The sequence below is a fragment of the Typopeltis vanoorti genome, chromosome 21, assembly GCF_054136105.1.
Source record: "Typopeltis vanoorti isolate ZY-2024b chromosome 21, IOZ_Tvanoo_1.0, whole genome shotgun sequence".
NCBI classification, from domain to species: Eukaryota; Metazoa; Arthropoda; class Arachnida; order Uropygi; family Thelyphonidae; genus Typopeltis; species Typopeltis vanoorti.
This window is the reverse complement of record NC_143569.1, coordinates 2,703,333-2,722,039: the sequence shown is the minus strand read 5'-3', so window position 1 is coordinate 2,722,039 and position 18,707 is coordinate 2,703,333.

Below are 18,707 nucleotides of genomic sequence, written 5' to 3'. Positions count from 1 at the left end.
TAGATTTTTTCCACCATACAAGACATACAAGACCAGACAGCACAGCAACTTCACAGAGAGAGGCAACTGACCAACTCATCGCAGCCTTCAAACAAAAGGTGAGAAGACATACCAACTGACCAACTGATCCTACACGAACATCACCACCATAGGCAAAACAATACCTTAGATTTTTTCCACCATACAAGACATACAAGACCAGACAGCACAGCAACTTCACAGAGAGAGGCAACTGACCAACTCATCGCAGCCTTCAAACAAAAGGTGAGAAGACATACCAACTGACCAACTGATCCTACACGAACATCACCACCATAGGCAAAACAATACCTTAGATTTTTTCCACCATACAAGACATACAAGACCAGACAGCACAGCAACTTAACAGAGAGAGGCAACTGACCAACTCATCGCAGCCTTCAAACAAAAGGTGAGAAGACATACCAACTGACCAACTGATCCTACACGAACATCACCACCATAGGCAAAACAATACCTTAGATTTTTTCCACCATACAAGACATACAAGACCAGACAGCACAGCAACTTCACAGAGAGAGGCAACTGACCAACTCATCGCAGCCTTCAAACAAAAGGTGAGAAGACATACCAACTGACCAACTGATCCTACACGAACATCACCACCATAGGCAAAACAATACCTTAGATTTTTTCCACCATACAAGACATACAAGACCAGACAGCACAGCAACTTCACAGAGAGAGGCAACTGACCAACTCATCGCAGCCTTCAAACAAAAGGTGAGAAGTCGGATCCTACACGAACATCACCACCATAGGCAAAACAATACCTTAGATTTTTTCCACCATACAAGACATACAAGACCAGACAGCACAGCAACTTCACAGAGAGAGGCAACTGACCAACTCATCGCAGCCTTCAAACAAAAGGTGAGAAGTCGGATCCTACACGAACATCACCACCATAGGCAAAACAATACCTTAGATTTTTTCCACCATACAAGACATACAAGACCAGACAGCACAGCAACTTCACAGAGAGAGGCAACTGACCAACTCATCGCAGCCTTCAAACAAAAGGTGAGAAGACATACCAACTGACCAACTGATCCTACACGAACATCACCACCATAGGCAAAACAATACCTTAGATTTTTTCCACCATACAAGACATACAAGACCAGACAGCACAGCAACTTCACAGAGAGAGGCAACTGACCAACTCATCGCAGCCTTCAAACAAAAGGTGAGAAGTCGGATCCTACACGAACATCACCACCATAGGCAAAACAATACCTTAGATCTTTTCCACCAAGACTGGAATCCACGGAATCAACTCCTAGCTGAGCAGGGCGACTGCATCATAATCCACTTTCCAACACAGAAGTGACATCATTCCCCCCCCCAAGAAAGGGGGAAGAAGGATTGTTGTGCTTAACCGTGCGAAAATTAATCATCTGGCACTCTCACGTAAATAGATAATATTGTGCTATAGTAACTCTTATGTCCTTCAACATCAATGTTCTTATACAGTATCATGTTAAAATAACTCTTAATGGCTTTAATCTAAAAAAAAAAATGTAATTCGCTTTATAAGTGACTTCGATGTAACATACCTCAACAAGAGTATGAGCATGTAACCTCTCTGCCTGATTGCAGAGAACTAAAAACCGGTTAATCCTGTATATAAGATTGTTATGTTCACAATAAAAAAAAAACTTATTCACAAGCCTACCAATGTAGAACCAAAAACTGAAAAGCAATACCAACAGATGCAAGCTGCTATTAGAAAAGCCTATCCCGATATCGCTACACCTCAGGGAATCCGTATTTCTTCTAGAAACTGCTGGGAGCGTACCTTTCATCTTGCATCATCTGAAGCCTCACTGCCAATTATTTCCTCCAACTACAAGAAAATATACCACTTCCTCATATCAGTGCCTCCAACTTCGCCCTTCTTATATTCATCCTTAACCCTCTCATCTACAAGGCTGCACATACCACCCAGTTTTCAGTGGGATCTTCCATATAAATAGAAGTGTACCAAACCAGATTCCGACATACAGTGTAGACGATGGCGTCACATCTTGCCAACTCTTACTAAACTCCACAAATTTCAGCTAAGACAATCGGATCAGTATATTCTGCGAAGTTTCAGGCACCTTGGAACACACATATCTAACCTGTCCTGCAAACAAAGCGATGATCACCTATGCCCTGAATACAGCCTCTAGCACCTGTAACTACGTACACAGCTAAGAGGACTACTGGAATTTAGTCCATGCAGAAGAGAACAGACACAAAATATGCAATTTTCTCTTCATCTGCTCCAAGGCCGTCATTTACAGTTTCTACCTTAAGCAAACAAGAAATAACCAGCACCCATCCATCACTGAATCGGAACAAACCCTCATGTGTAGCCTACGGTGGAAACTACAAAGCAAGCTTTCACTGGAATTTGATTTCTACCGAGAAACAGGAGCTGTCACAAAATTCATAGAGGAGTGGAATTCAACTGGTACTCTGGATTGCCGACGACAATACACTTCAGCTGAAGAATAACTAAAAGTGATGCTGAGCTGTAATATTGACTCTTTCTGAAAAGACATCCTGCCTACCATGAATGTACCTTTTCTCCTTCAGTTCTATTGTATATCTAAAAAGAAAAACATTTTTTTCCCTGTAACATACATTCTTATAATATGTAAGTGGTCCTTTTTTTGTTATCTATCTTCCAATGTATATTTTATCAAGTTCAATAAAAAAAATTAAAAAAATCTATTTATCTATCTCTCAATCTCTCAAAAGATCCCTGACTTCTCATGCACTAATGTCATTTATTCCATGTAGCGGACCAACCTTATGTCACGGCTCTTCTTCTCCAAGTTGTCTCCTAAGTTTGTGATAATCGACAGTTTGTACTTTCACATAAACCCTTTCTTGACTGATAATTCCACATGCTGAGCAACTTCCCAGGACAAGACTGCATAGTCACTTTTCCAGATCAGAGGTGTAGTTATAGATAGATCTTCTGATGCCATTAGCAAATCCAACGCTCTCGAACCACTAATTCCTTCCATCACGCGCTGTTTCAGGTAATTATATAATTTCCATTTCCATTTTGGCACTTTCCTTTTCTTCCTTCCAGTGTATATCTCCATAGTTGAAGTCTACCATGATAATTGCTTGGCCTGCACTCGTTATGTTAATCTGCCAATGCATGACATCTACATCTTCTTCTGGACCCTTAGGTTTTATAGCAGCAACCAAGAATGCATTTTTTTCTTATTGGTCTCAATCTCACACCAGTCTGATTTAAATGAACCATTTACCTCAGATCTACAATCTTTCTTAACTTCAGTTTTTTTTGGTTGAAGCTATCATTAATAATGTCCCTCCTCCTGCCCTATTTCCTGTTGTCTGCTACGAAAATACAATATCCGTTATATTCTATCCCTGTAGCAACATCATTCTCTGAAAACCACTTCTGGCCGATGCCAATAATTTTTTGGTGAAATTGCCAAAAACAAGTTAAAAAAAGTTTCAAGTTAAAAGTTCAGAAAGTTTCAGAAGAATAAAAAAAGATTAAAAAAAAAAGCAGAAAGACAGAAGAGGGAGCCGAGTTACCCCCCTCCCCGAAAAAATATAAAATTTACAGTTAAAAAATTGGCTGAGGCGTTTGCTTTTATTCGTAAGATAATTTGGTTGTTGGAGGGAAAGAATCCCAACGTGGAGAGATTTAGCAAAGGAGAAGTTTGATTAAGTTGCACTGCTTGCTACAGAGAGCTTTATGCAGGAATGAAAAGGAAACACGTGCGTAACCTATGTTTGACGTAATGTACAATGTTCTGTCATGTCCTCCTTTGAAGTTGAGCCTAGTCATTCCACAAGTTATGCATTGGCGAACCATCATTAAAATGCTATGCGGCATTCCTATGTGAAGAATTTGTTGTTGATTGCTCAGCTTTCGCAGTCTCTTGTGATGAACTGTCCAGTTAACAACGCAGCAGCTTTGAAGAATTATTCTTGCACTAATTATTATTATTTTTTATTATTTCTGATTATTTTACTGGTAAGTGCACAGAAGCACCATACGCTCATGATTCATTATTTCTTACTACAGTACAGAGATTTTATGTTGTAATTTGTACGATGCATTATTTCCCTATAAACAAAGAGTAAATCACTTAAAAATCTAACAAAGAAGACTTTGCACAGTTTAGCATTCATGTTTTTTATTAATTGTTAATATATCTTTATGGTTCATATGGTGATTTCTGACTTACGATCTTTTCGACCTATGACGGGATCACGGGAACGGAATTCCTTCGTAACCGAGGACTAACTGTAATTATGAAATAAAGTCGGACACCTGTGTGCCTCTGTGGAATTGGTGTTTATATCACTCGGCAGCCCGAAGAAGACTTTTGAGTTCGGTTATACTTTTGGACTAGAGGACCTAAGCCTTTCTTCGATCTGTTCTCACGTTATCATATCTCTGAAACGGCAAGCAGGGTTTCTCCTCTCTCGGCAACTCGAGTTTCTAATTCGACATTTCACGACAATCGACCACAGGATCCACACTGTTACAAACAATAATTTCAAGTTATTACGAGTGTTAGGATTTAGGGCCACGAGATGGCAGCAGGAGTCTGCTACAAACACTGTCCTCCTTCGGGGAACGAAAAACATTTTGTTTTTAATAAAATAAAGTCGACGAGTAGCTGAAGTGAAATTAATCAAACTCTGCTGTAGAAATTGTTGAACGACACAATGTGTGTAAGCCAACTAACTGATTTGTTGGAAATAAATCAGAGAAACACGTTTTGTAAAGCGTAGGGCGACTTGGAGCGAGACATATGTCCATGGTTCAAGGAGAGAAAATACATGTCGTATTTTGTCATATGAAAATAATTTTCGGCATATTTTAAAGATTGCATTTGCTTGTGGTTTTAGTTTTAACCCCCCCCCCCCTCAACAATATTTATTTTATCTCTGAAAATGTATTTAACGTTAACTGTGAAAATTTTGAATATCAGTATAAATTAGTGGCTCGGTTTGAAAGTGACTGCAGACCTGATTTGGCCAGCGGACTTAAGGTTCGGCATGTCTAGTATAGATAGTGAGTTACATGGAGTAGATTACCCTCTCGCGATGAACCCTGGGACTCCATAGAGATATCGCGTAATGATAAAAATAAATACAAAATTAATTATATACATATATTTATTAAATATCACATTCCTTAGGAAAAGAAACATTGCTTTGTTATGTAAGAATAAAACACTGGATAAAACTGCCAAAGCAAATGCTACGAGGGCAGTGTATTGCATGTAGAAATTATGTGATTTCTTGCCGGTTTAACATTTTTTGCGACATAAAAAAACTGGAATTTTGCAGGAAAACCCCGCCACCTCCGAGATCAGTTAATTCACCTTCTGATGAAAAATCTTTAAAAAGGTTCTCCGTTCAAGGGCGCACGCAGGCGTCTTCTGCCGTTCATCGTCTGAATATCACTAGAATAAGAGAATATAACGCATTGAGATGAACTCGTCTCCCATCTAAAGAAATTTTCAACATCCAAGTTCCTGGTAGAATTTGAATTCGCAGCCTGCTCGTTGGAAAGCAACTGGTACGCTGTCAACAAAACCGTCAAATTGCTTCGAATTATCCCAACCTGGATAGAACCATTTCGGGTAATTCTGCGTCGAGCAATTCCTCCTTCCAAATTTGATCGCTGGAGGACATCACCTACAAATTCCTCTTTAATTTGAACCCAATGGTACCATCACGGCATCCCGTCCGCACTCTGTTTTGTTATTCTGGTAATCTAATCTTCAGCCGACAAACCCGTTTTCCTGTTAAACGAAATCCAGACAATAATTTCCACTCCGTTTCCTCAAGAGCCTCAATCTGAATCGATCATGTGTTTTGGTTGGAAAGCCTGAGTTAGACTGTGACTAGAAGACGAAGACATTTTTGTAAAAGCTTTTCAGCCAGTCTCATAAAGTGGTGAAGTTTTTTTTTTTGTTTTTGTCTCTTTGAGTTTTTCATCCCATTTTCCTCTCATTTAATGAAAGCCCGAGATTAATTAATTATTATATAATAATGAATAATAATTAAATTAATAAAAACTTTTATGATGCTCTACAGCAATGCTTCTCAAACTGTGGACCGCGGCCCTCTTGGGGAACGTAGGTTTTGTTGAGGGGGGCCGTGAAATAATGAAAACAAATTTAAAATCTTTCAAGACTAAGTAGATTTTTTTATCTTAAAAGAAATGTATTTAATTTTTATTATTTATTATTATTTCTTTTTGTTATTTTTTATATTTTAATGGAAAAAATCACACATTGGTGCGGGTTCACAAACTTTGCTTCCTGCGTATTGCGGCGCTTAATGAATATTAGTAAATATATGCTTATTCATATAAGTTTCATTTCAAAGCTGAAATCTAAGAATTGCAGTTTCAAATATTTCACCTGATATTGGTGTAGCAGAATTGAAACATATCCATCACATTAAATTGTTATTGAACTTTTATGTTTAATATATTTTAATATATTTAATATATATTTTTATGTTTTGTTTTATGTTTTTAATTCTTTCTTTATTACTAATCGTTTTACGTTTCATGTGTTTGTACTGCAAATGTACAATATATCTATCTATATAAAAATCTGAGATAATGTGCCATGTCAAATGTGTATGTAAGATGCTAAAAATGTAATATTTGCATTTGATTTTTGCAATATTCGCTGTGTATGTTTTGTATTGAATATAAATACAATAAATATAATAATAATATGTCCATATTATGATTTTTTTTCGAGGGGGGCCGTGAAATATTTTAATTTTTCCAAAGGGGGCCCTGACATCTAGAAGTTTGGGAAGCACTACTCTACAGTAGTAATGTTCTGTAGGTTTACAACCCTTCATTTCGTTGCCAAGGGATATTTCACAAATTGTTATTTGTGAAATATCCTTTGGCAACACAAGAAAAGTACTCAAACAGAACATTTTCAGTCACACATCTGAAAAATGACTAATGATCTAGTAAACAAATACTCTAACGGAGTTTCATACATCACAGCTATCGTAACTAATCCCCTAAAAATATTAATACTGTATTTTACATTAGGAGGAAATAAATGTCTCCAAGCACTGGCATATCATCATGCTCTGCAAACGGAGGAAAGTAAACATTCCCACCCCCCTACTGGCCGTCTGAGAAAAGCTTTCAATGCTACATTTCCATCGTCATCTGTAATATGCCTCTGCATTTTCGAAACTAAAACATCGCTCAGCAATATGTCTAGTAACAGTGATGTTTCATGTTTCGATTTCAAATCCTAAAAATGCTTGCTTTGCGGAAAAGCCCATTTCGAAGGACCAGATAGTGCATATACTCAGTACATTTTGTGACTACTTAGATACATCCGTTTTCAAAATAACCACAAAGAAAGATACTACAAGAATTAAAAGGATAATAAGAACATCTCAGATGTACGTCGGATAAACTGCTTCGTTAAATTATATCGAGGCATTGTGGATTCGGATTGATCTTAACAGAATAAGGAAGTCAACAATATGTCACATATTATCGACATCGGTGAAATGAGTATTGCTCGTTGGTCGTTTTACACACACAGAGAAAAATTTCCCCAAAAAACTGCTAAAAAACAGCAAACTCATGGCCAAGTTAATTCTTAGAATTGACACCATTTATAGCATGTTTGTAACTAATACTACGAAAAGTTAATTTTTTAAAATGTTATATCCTTTTTCTTCTTCTTTTTCACTAGTTGGCAACGTCAATACTCCATGTTCTTTAGTCACGCACTCCACCAGTATTGGGCAGATTTATTTTTATGAAAACATCATTGTCGCTATCGACTCAGCAAATTCCTATCATTAAACAACTATCCTATCCTAAACAACTTATTGCTATCTTTGAGCAACACTGATAAAAATACACCACGAGGTCTTATATATCTTAATGAAGGTTCATATTCTTATACAACATATTATTAAAATTTTATATTATTATTATTTATATTATTTATATTATTATTAAACAATATATTATTAACATTTTAATACCGTCTCCAGGTAACCTTGGTAACTCCAGGTAAACACACACACACACACACACACACACACACACACACACACACACACACACACACACACACACACACACACACACACACACACACACACACACACACATATATATATGTAATACACCCGATATCACAGTGGTTGAAAAAAAATGAAAACAAGGGTGTTAAGTTTATCGAAATATCAGTACTTTAAAAAAAAAATTACAAAATATCGCGATTTGAACGAATTTGGCAGAAGAAAACGAAACTTGTTCCCATAGTAATAGGTGCTTTAGGTGCCATCCCTAAAACATTGAAAAAACACCTAGAAGCACTCGAGTTAGATGGATTAAAAATTGGGCAGCTGCAAAAGGCCGCTTTGTTCGGCACAGCTTTCATTTTCAGAAAGTATTTCCACAACTCACAGGCCCTTGGGTAGGGCTCGAATTAGTGGAATATAACCAGCCTTTTCTTAAGACTGAGGAAGCAAATCAAGCTTTGATGAATATTATATATATATATATATATATATATATTTTTTTTTTTTTTTTTTGTGATCGCGCAATATATAGTCTCTTCCAGTCAAGTCAAACCGACCTTTCTGTGATATGGCCTGTTTACAAACCTAGGCGAGAATACTCGGGATATTCTTTCAACTATGGAAGATAGGCTTTTAAGACTATCTTCCCTAGTTGGAAGAAATGCCAAATACACATTAAAAAGTTACATCTCTTTTATTGTCCTGTGAAAGACCACCGTCCCCCTTTCTTTGGAGGCGTGAAGTGGCCCTGCAATGTTTCATTTCCAGAGAAGAACCTTGGATTTCTGTTCCCCGTTTTTTTCCCATATGTAGTGCGGCATTGGCTATGCTGGGAATGCTCAACACACTGATATTATTGAATTAAGGAGCCAATATCTTCTCTATTTAATGGTAAAGCAGTTTTCTGCAGACTGAGCTCCAGATAGTACATGGGACCGAACCAGCGCATCTGTTAGCGGATTCCAGAAGATCAACTAGCGAATAATCCTGCTTCTGCTTACCTCGCCAGGAGGTGCCTGAAAGGAGTCCACTTATGACTCTATCCACTATACGGGGGACACAATTGGAGTGGAATGTGGGCATTCCCTGCGTTATGTGCACGTCCTTCACTTCAGATACATGCCCCTGCTCTTTAAATTTCCTACAGTCAACTCTACGTGAAGGAAAGTCATATCAATGTTAGCATCACCACAGAGGACATTCTCCGAGGACATACTGGGACGTATCCGCAGTCCCTTGCGCTAACCTACTCTTTATGTTTCATGAACTACATCAACTTTACTATGAAAGATAATCATACAAATGTTAGCATTGCTGCAGATATAGCACATCTCCTATAAAAAAACAAAAAAATATATAACGAAACTGTGTTAAAATCATAAAATATATCAAAAAACTCCAAATTTTCGTCTCCAATAAAACCACTTCCACATTATTTCATCAACATCCGATAGGTCTCACCAATACAAACATTAATGATATACCGCGAAGTCCTTTAAGAGTATAAACTGGATAACTGGGAGGAGATCATGTTCCCTTTTAAAGAATATGGAAAACCTACTGGGACTTCTGACCTAATATCCAATTCTCACCTTCACGTGGTGCACCCTGTAAATAGGCAGCTACCTGGTTACTGAAAGAATGAGGATGAATTAGCAATTTAGGATTTAGACGATGAAATTGTATTCTAATTGGCTTAAACAAATTTAAATGATTGTATAACATGGCCGAATTGGATGCCAGCCAGAGAGTCGCCAGGTTAAACACGATCCCAGCTGTTTTCTCCAAGGAGTCAGATCGAACAACAAAAGGCTACTGGAACAAACTCCAGTTGAGTATCAGCAGTGTTCAAGATTGGCAACGTCCACTAAAGAAACATCAACGGAAAAGTAATGGGGTTATCAGAAGAATTCGATAAGAATAAGAGCGCCATAATAGGTGTTATCGAAACTCAGAAGAATAAAACACGTCAGTTTCTCCTAAGGAATAAATACAACTCGTTATAATTAGGGAATAACGATTAGGATAAAGAAGGAGAAACAGTGGTGTTCAACTTCTTGAATAGTAGGCAGTATCAAGCAGAGTGAGTTTGGAAAATATCAGCAAGTAAATTGGACAATGAGACTAATCTTTGATTGAGGTTCTACTAATTAAGAACTGGTGAAATTCTTCGCGCCATTACGCCTGTCACAGAGAAACAGGAATATGTGGTCCTTGTTGGAAATCTAAACAGGTGAGTAGAAAATGGTTACCAGACAGATAGAAATGCTTAGGGAGAATTTGGAGAAAAGTGTAAGGCTAATAACAATGGTCAATGGTAGGTGCCTGCTGGATTTCTGTTCAGGACTAGTCATCACCAAAACTACGTTAAAACATAGGTAAGTGGTGAGCAAATGCAAGAAATAAGAAAAATCTCATTGACTATGTTATTGTTAATAGAGATATCTTTACACTGATTTACAGTGACTTCTGACTAGTGTATATAGATGATCGATATCAGAATAATCGATCCCCCATTCAGTTTTGCAGGATCAAATGAATATCACAATGAAAAGATTATTTCGTTAGAGTTTTTTTTTTTTTTTTAAGAAATCGAAGTCGGGTAGCTTTTATTCGTGAACTGTAGACTCAAATACACAAAATCATTCAAGAAAAAATGAACCTAGCCTTGTAGGTTTTTTTTTACATCTGCTGATTCATTCGCCTGGAGAGGTTGTCTAAAAAGACAGAAAAATCATAAAAGAGGCAATGAAGTTTAAACAGTTTTTACTTCTGTTTTTTTATCCTTGTACGTAGCTGGAAGGTAAGTCAGCATGCAACCTGCGTAAATACAGAAAACTGTACGAAAGCAAAGCACTGTGCAAAAGTAGCTGAACAAAAGTCGTGAAAAGGCTTTGGTAAGAACATAGAAAATAATATTAGCAGGCGGGAAGATATTTTGGAGGCTATTAAAAAGCTTAGAAATGGAGGAAAAGTGCTGTGAGAGGAATTCAAGATGAAGATGACACGAAAACTGAAGACAAGGATATTCTTGATATCTGGGGCAGTTATTTTGAAAGATAACTAAGTGAATGAAGAAGTGACAGCATGCTGGAAGAAACCATCCAGGAGGAATGCGATCAGGAGTGTATATATATGAAAAAAAAATCAGCTAACGCCTTTTTGTTCCCATATAGCGAGTAAGCGAGGCCGTTTTTAAGTCCTATCTAACTTTTGGAGACTGAGTGGGCAGTGCAATCTCCACTGGTAGCCAATCAGAGATAGCTGGCCCAAGGCTATCACTAATTAATTGGCACGCAGGGTCTTAAGAAGGCGGTTAGTAAGTGCCGCCATCTGGTGGTCCCTAACCCTAACACAATATATTTAATGTCTGAAAATAGTGTGGGTTTGATTTTCTTTTTTACTGGACGAAAAACCCGAGTTTCCGGGAGGAAAACCTCGCTAACCCGTGCCAGAGATTGACTAGCTCTGGAATCGGTCGAGAAATGGCTTAGAAAAAGTTCCTCTAGTAGGCGACTGGATTCGAACGCCTTTCGTCGTGCGGTCAAGCGCTGTAGAGTGCAAACGCCACAGGCTCTTGTATTTAACATAAAAAACAGCCAGACATGAAAATATCGAAACTGGAAAGGCAGTTGCAGTTGATGGTATTCGACCAGAAGTGCTCAAATATGGAGGAATAAAAGTTTTGCAGCGGCTCCCGTAAGTAATTCAAAAGGCCTGTTCAGAGGATCAAATTCCAGATTATTAGAGCAAAGCTACCATAGAAGCAATCTATAAAAATCTATATGTATTTGAAACATATCTGATCATATCATATCACAACATATCAAAGAAAAATCGTCAAAGAGAAACTTGGAAAAGACGAAGCTGGGTTGTGAACCCATCATATAGAAAGTTTTCAGAATCAAATTTTCACTTAAGACAAACAGTTGAGAAATTTGAGAATATATCAAGGTGTAATTAAATTTTTTATATCTGATAAAGTTCATATGAAAATGTGCTAAGAGAAAAGCTGTTCAACGCATTACAGTTATATGCTGTAAACGGGCCATTGTGCCATGCGATACGCAATTTATGTTTAAATTAAGTCATTAATAAAAATTGAAGAAGATACAGGAAGATGGTTTGTGAAATGAGGTGCGAGACAAGGGCGCACATTGTCTCTGTTATTATTCCTCATCGATATGAATCACATTATGAAAGCATTTAAACCTAGCATGAAAGATGGAGATGTTATACGCCTAAATAAAATACAGTACACGTTTCCAGAAATCCCTCACTAAATCTAATAATAGATATAAGTTCGCTATGAAAATCAGAAAAAAATATAATTACTATGAAATTTGGCAAGAAAACTGAAAACATCATTTGAATCCTAAATTGGAGAATATGTGAAAGGAGTAAAACAATTCAACTATTTACGCAAAATTTTTAGTGAAGGTGGGAAACTAAATATAAATATAGACAATAAAATTAGAAAGCTGGTATGATATTAAACCCACTGAATTTACAGTATTTATATTGAATAATAGAGAAATTAATCAAAACACTGCACTATCTGTATATAAGACACTATTCAAACCTATTTTAACTTATGGATCTGAGAGTCGAGTTAAAAATTAAACAGTTTATCGAAGACTGTAGATCACAGAATTTAAAGTTCTTCCGAGAAAGATTGATTGGGTGAAAAAATGGCATTAATCGCAGAATCATATTGAAAACGAGGATATTAGGAAGAAACTCGATATTTTGAGTATTCGGGGGTGCGCGCACGCACGTGCTTGCGAGTGTGTGAACAGAGCTAACTTTATGTGGTTTGTTTCACTTAAACAGAATGAGGAGGAAGAGTTAGCCAAACAAGTGTTTTTGTTTTGTTATTTTTTGATAGAAACACAGCAACAAGACGCAGAGGACGATCAAGATCTAGGTGGACTGATACAGTAAGAGTTAGCGTAGAAGCCTGAAATATAAGATCTGACAATGTTCTGAGAGATAATAGAAATTATCATGGTTACGAAATGCATGTGAAAATTAAAATATCATCGATAATATATTGACACATCATGGATAAAAAACCTCTCTAGGAGTGATATATATTCCATCCACATCAACGTTGATGTGATTAATTTAGAGGAAAATGATTGATATGATGCTAGTAATGATGCAAACTTTTCACGTTGTAGTGTCATAATACTCCTGAGAAATTTGATATCAGAAATTTGATGATGATGATGATTTACAGCACCACTTACAGACATCAAACTCGATCTGCCATTCCTTACTTAACCACCATTGGCATTCTCCACGACTATATCCCACATCACTTATCCCTTTTTGTAGAAATTAATTCTACAAAAAGGGAGGAACTGGTGATTTTTTGTCATAGTAGATGTTTCTTTCCAAATGCTGTCCAAACAAGAATTCCCTGATTTTGTAACGCCTCTGGACCAAAATTATAGCCTTCTCTGGCCAATGCCGTGGTGACCATTGAGTCACCACGGCAGTAAACTGAACCCTCACTCCATAAATGGAGAAAGATCTTCCTCGGCAATGAATAAGATCAAAGTCAACTGAGGCGCATTCATGTGGTATATACCCAACAGTATGGAAGCAACCCTTTATCAAGCCTGCACTTAAAATGGGAAATAAATCGAAAGGCGATATTTTTCTATAATTACGCTTTCTATTGGCCACTACCACTCATCCACCTACTTCTGATCATATGAGAACTAGTCAAATCCCATACGATGTCCAACTACAAACATACCAAACAAAATGTTCATTATTTTCTTTCATTCCACCCACTACTGTACTTTTGGAACGATTTTACTCAAAGCGCATTTCCTACTGAATATAGCCTCCAACTCTTTAAGAAGCATTTTAGTATATCATGAGATTACTTCCTTCTCCTTAATCACTTGCACACACACACATGGCACTGTAGGTACCTAATACATGAGTATTGAGTATATACACACTATCTGGTCAAAATAGCTGGACAACCCCTTCATAATATCGGATATGTCTATATACATGAATATCATGACTCATAGGTTTGGAAGGAAGCACATAGTCTTGCAATCATTATAGACAAATATTAACAGTAAAATGGGTAGCACTGAAAAACTCGATGATTTTCGATGTAATGCCACCTTTGTAACAACTGTTCGGGGGATTTCTGCCTTACTACAGCAGTCCCGATAAACTATAAGCGACGTTATTGTGAAATAGAAACGGCTATGAGCAATAACAGTAGAATCACTATCTGGTAGGCCACATAAAATGACATAGCGGGACCGCCCAGTGGTGAATCGCTTACCGCAAGAAAATCGCCTGTCGTCAGTTGAAACACTCTACCAAGTTCTGTAATGTTTCTGTAAGCAATGCTAGCACCACAACTCTTCATCGCGAGCTGAAGAACATTGATTTCCATGCCTTCATAGCCACACATAAACCTAACATCAGAAAGGCAAAGTGAAGCGTAGAATGCAGTGGTGTAAAACTCGCTACTATTAGGTTTTGGAGCAGCGGAAACGCATTCTCTGGAGTAAAGGATCACACTTCACCATCTGGCAGTTCGACAGAGGAGTTTGGCGAATATCAGGAAAAACGCTTCCTGATATTCGCCACCACCACTAAACCGTGAAGTTTGGTGGCAGAGGCATGGTCTGAGGATTTTTTTGGTTTGGGCTGGGCTTCCTGGTTCTGTTATCATTTTGATGCAGGAAAAGGCCTTCAGCGAACTATTGCCATAAATGTGGAAGCAGAGAATTGTCTAGAATATCATTACAGGCTGCAGCGTTAAGATTCCCACCACTGGAACTGCAGGAATGGCTTGATGAGGTGGACGTTGAAAAACTTGAGTGGCCTGCACAGTTCCCAGATCTCAAATTCATCGAACACCCTGTGGGATGAATTGCAATAACGATAGTCAACCAGGACGAATCGCTTGATATCACTGATAAACCTCACTAATATTCTTCTGGAAGGTTGAAGGTAGAAGGTACCGCAACAACGCAACGAAATCTAGTGTTTCCAGAAGACTGAAGGCTTAGCAGCAAAGGGGTTCCATGAAAATTCACCGAAAATAGTTAATCGAAAATCAATTCGTCGAATAAACAATTCATCGAACAATTTAACGAATGGAAATTCATTGAAAAGGTAATTTATTGAGTAAATTACCTTTTTTGTCGAACTACAGCACGACAATTGGTCGTAAATTCAGTTGATCGAAAAAACAATTCACCGATAATTTTTCGATGAATTCTTTCATAATTCATCGAAAAAGTAATTTTCTTGCGAAAACTATTGTTTAAAAGTGTTTGGTAACAATATCTAACGTTACTCAAGATACAGACAACATATTTAAGAGTCACTGAGACGCAATAATTATTTTGTTGTATTTTAGAACAAATGTTCTGTAAGTATGCAACTGTTTCATTGTGTTCATAGTGATTTATCTCTTGACAACAAATTTCGTTCTACCTACTTTTTCCATAACAATGGTCAGATTGAAATCCAAACTGACAAAATTTAGTATAGATCTTAACTATAAAATTTCATTAAATTTCATCCAGCCATAGCAGAATTACTAATATCATTTCGAAACGTCTTCACGAAAATGTTGTAATAAAAGTGATCCATTTGGAAAAAATTGAACCGCACAGACACCTTCTTCTACAGACAACTTTTCGAATTCAACTAAGTCAGAAATGTATTGTAATATATAATTTCGACACGTTTCCCGGAATATAGGTTAACTGAAAACTGGAACGGTTCGACAAATTTCAAATACCAAATCTGAGTAAAATTCATTCCATATAACTGGTGTGTGTGCGGAAGTCGCATACTACTACTAATAATAATAATACTAGTAATAATAATAATGGAGCCTCCGTAGTTCAGTAGGTATAAACTAAGCCCTTTAGTTGGATTCGAATCCGTCTATGACACGAATAATTATTATCCTGTTCAACTGAAGGCGAGTTAGCATGCCTCATATAAAGATGGAAGGAATTTTCCTCCCGGAAACAGGGAAACCATGGGACAGGAAACAATTATGAAAAGAAAGACAATAAGAAACCACGTTGCTTTATAATTATTCCCTGGTAATGTAGCATTGCTATCCCACCAACCATTAGGTTGATGAGAGAGGTTGTTGAGGAGGAATAATAATATCCATTATTATTACTGATACTAAGAATAGTAATAATGCTGCTGCTACTACTACTAATAATAATAATAATTAATAGTAATAGGTGCCTTTAATTAAGAAATAGAATTCCGTGCCATAAAGTATCCATCTCGATATAAAGATTTTTTACACAATATTTTCAATATAATGTAATAAAACATAAAATACACGAAGCTCATATACTGACGGAAAGGAATACCTCAAAAAAAAAAAATCACACACATCTAATATATATAAAGGGAAATCATGCTAAGTTTCAACTGCATCAGAAGTTAATCCAATAAAAATTGCAGTTCATTTTGATAAATACACTTCACTTCACGTCTTATAATTCAATTGTCGATGAACTGCTCATTTAATTAAGTGTGGTTTCGGCGAATTGTGATTTTTCGCTGAATTGTTGGTTTTGACTAATTGCCTTTCGATAAATTGTGTTTTCGATTAATTGCCGTTCGATGAACTGTATTTCGATTAATTATTTTTCGATAACCTGCCTTTAGGAAAATTGTCGTTCGATAAATTGTTTTCAGTGAATTTTCTGGATACCCTGTATTAATGACATTCATATTATCATATTACAGTGAGGCATGGGATGATTAGGCCTCCAGATATTTTGATCAGGTTTTGTGTGTGTGTGTGTGTGTGAGAGAGAGAGAGAGAGAGAGAGAGAGAGAGAGAGAGAGAGAGAGAGAAAGAGAGAGAGAGAGAGAGAGAGAGAGAGAGAGAGAGAGTCATTCAGAGCAAGTATTATTAAAACTTCATTAGCTGATTGTCTGATTTCACAAAGAAAATTTTAAGATGCTGTTAAATGTAATTTCTAATTCAAAATAAGCTATGTTAAAAGAAGTTTCTCCTCCACCTCGCTTTTTACCAGATATCTCAATATTGTAGTTGGAAATAGTTCAGTAGTCATTCAAGCAATCAATCCTGAAGTTAGACAGATTTCTCCAGTATGCCTTATATATCAACGAAATACGCATTATGGGATGTTAATTCAATTTTCTACCGTTTACTGATAACACTTCATCTGATATCTTATCACTGAACGAACAAAAAAAAAAAAAAAACCAGTATTATCGCTGTAAAGCGATAGCACACAGCGTCTACCATGTCATTTTGCAATAGTGGTGCACACTCCTATTAAGAATCGAGATCCTTGTTACGCACAGTGTGACTCCATTATATCAGTGCTTCCCAAACTTCTGGATGTCAGGGCCCCTTGTAAAAATTAAAATATTTCACGTCTCCCCTCTCCGGTATTAACAAAAGATCGCGCAACCAAAAGATAAAAGCATAGCTGACAATTGAGTTGAAATGCGACCTCTCTTCAACCGAATTCCATATGTGAAACTGCCATAACATTCATTATATATATATATATATATATATATATTACTTAGTTTTAACACTTTTACGAATTTTAATACGTTGGGTTGAATTTTATTGCTGCCTTGGGAAATCGAACTGACACACATCTAATTAATAACAATAGTTTTTAGTTAGATACTGTGTTTGTCCATGCAACATATGGTTTTGTTTCAGTCTATACAGCACAGTTTCGGTATGAGGGGACATGTGATTCATTAATTAGTGTGTTTTTATCCCAGTTGTCTCTAATTGCGCTATTTGTTGAGAAATATATTACACAGACTCCTCATACCTTATTCACTGGCATAATAAAAGTACTTGTTTTTATTGCCTCTGCAGTATAGTGGCTCTTAGGGAGGGCGTGTTGTTTACCACCGCAAGCGAGTTACTATCTCCCCACATGAACTTGTTTAAGCTTTTTTTCAAGTGTGAAGTATATGCGAAACTTTTATTGGTAACAGAAAACTAGCTCGGATGACAGTGATAATATAAAACAAGTTTTAATATGTATAAAGTCAATATCAACAGTCCCTGATTACGAACGCGTGATGAAAGGGACAGGAAAATTTGGAGCTTCCCTGGAGAGCATTCGAAGTAAATACAATTAACCACTGCTTTGAAATGAAACATATGAATAAGCAATATTTACTAGTATTCATTAAGCGCCAAAATTCGCAGGAAGCAAAGTTTGTGAACCAACACCAATGTGGGAATTTTTGCATTAAAATATAAAAAAATAACAAAAAAGAAATAATAAATAATAAAAGTTAAATACGTTTCTTTTAAAATAAAAAAAATCTACTTAGTCTTAAAACATTTTAAATTTGTTTTTATTATTTCACGGCCCCCTTCAACAAAACCTACTGCCCCCAAGGGGGCCGCGGCTCACAGTTTGGGAAGCTCTGCATTATATGACTCCAGTCATTTAAAATTTAGTAGAAAATGCAGGCATCAGCTGATATCTGTTGGTTTGTTTACTATAAAACGTTACACAAACAAAAGATTAAACAAAATGTTT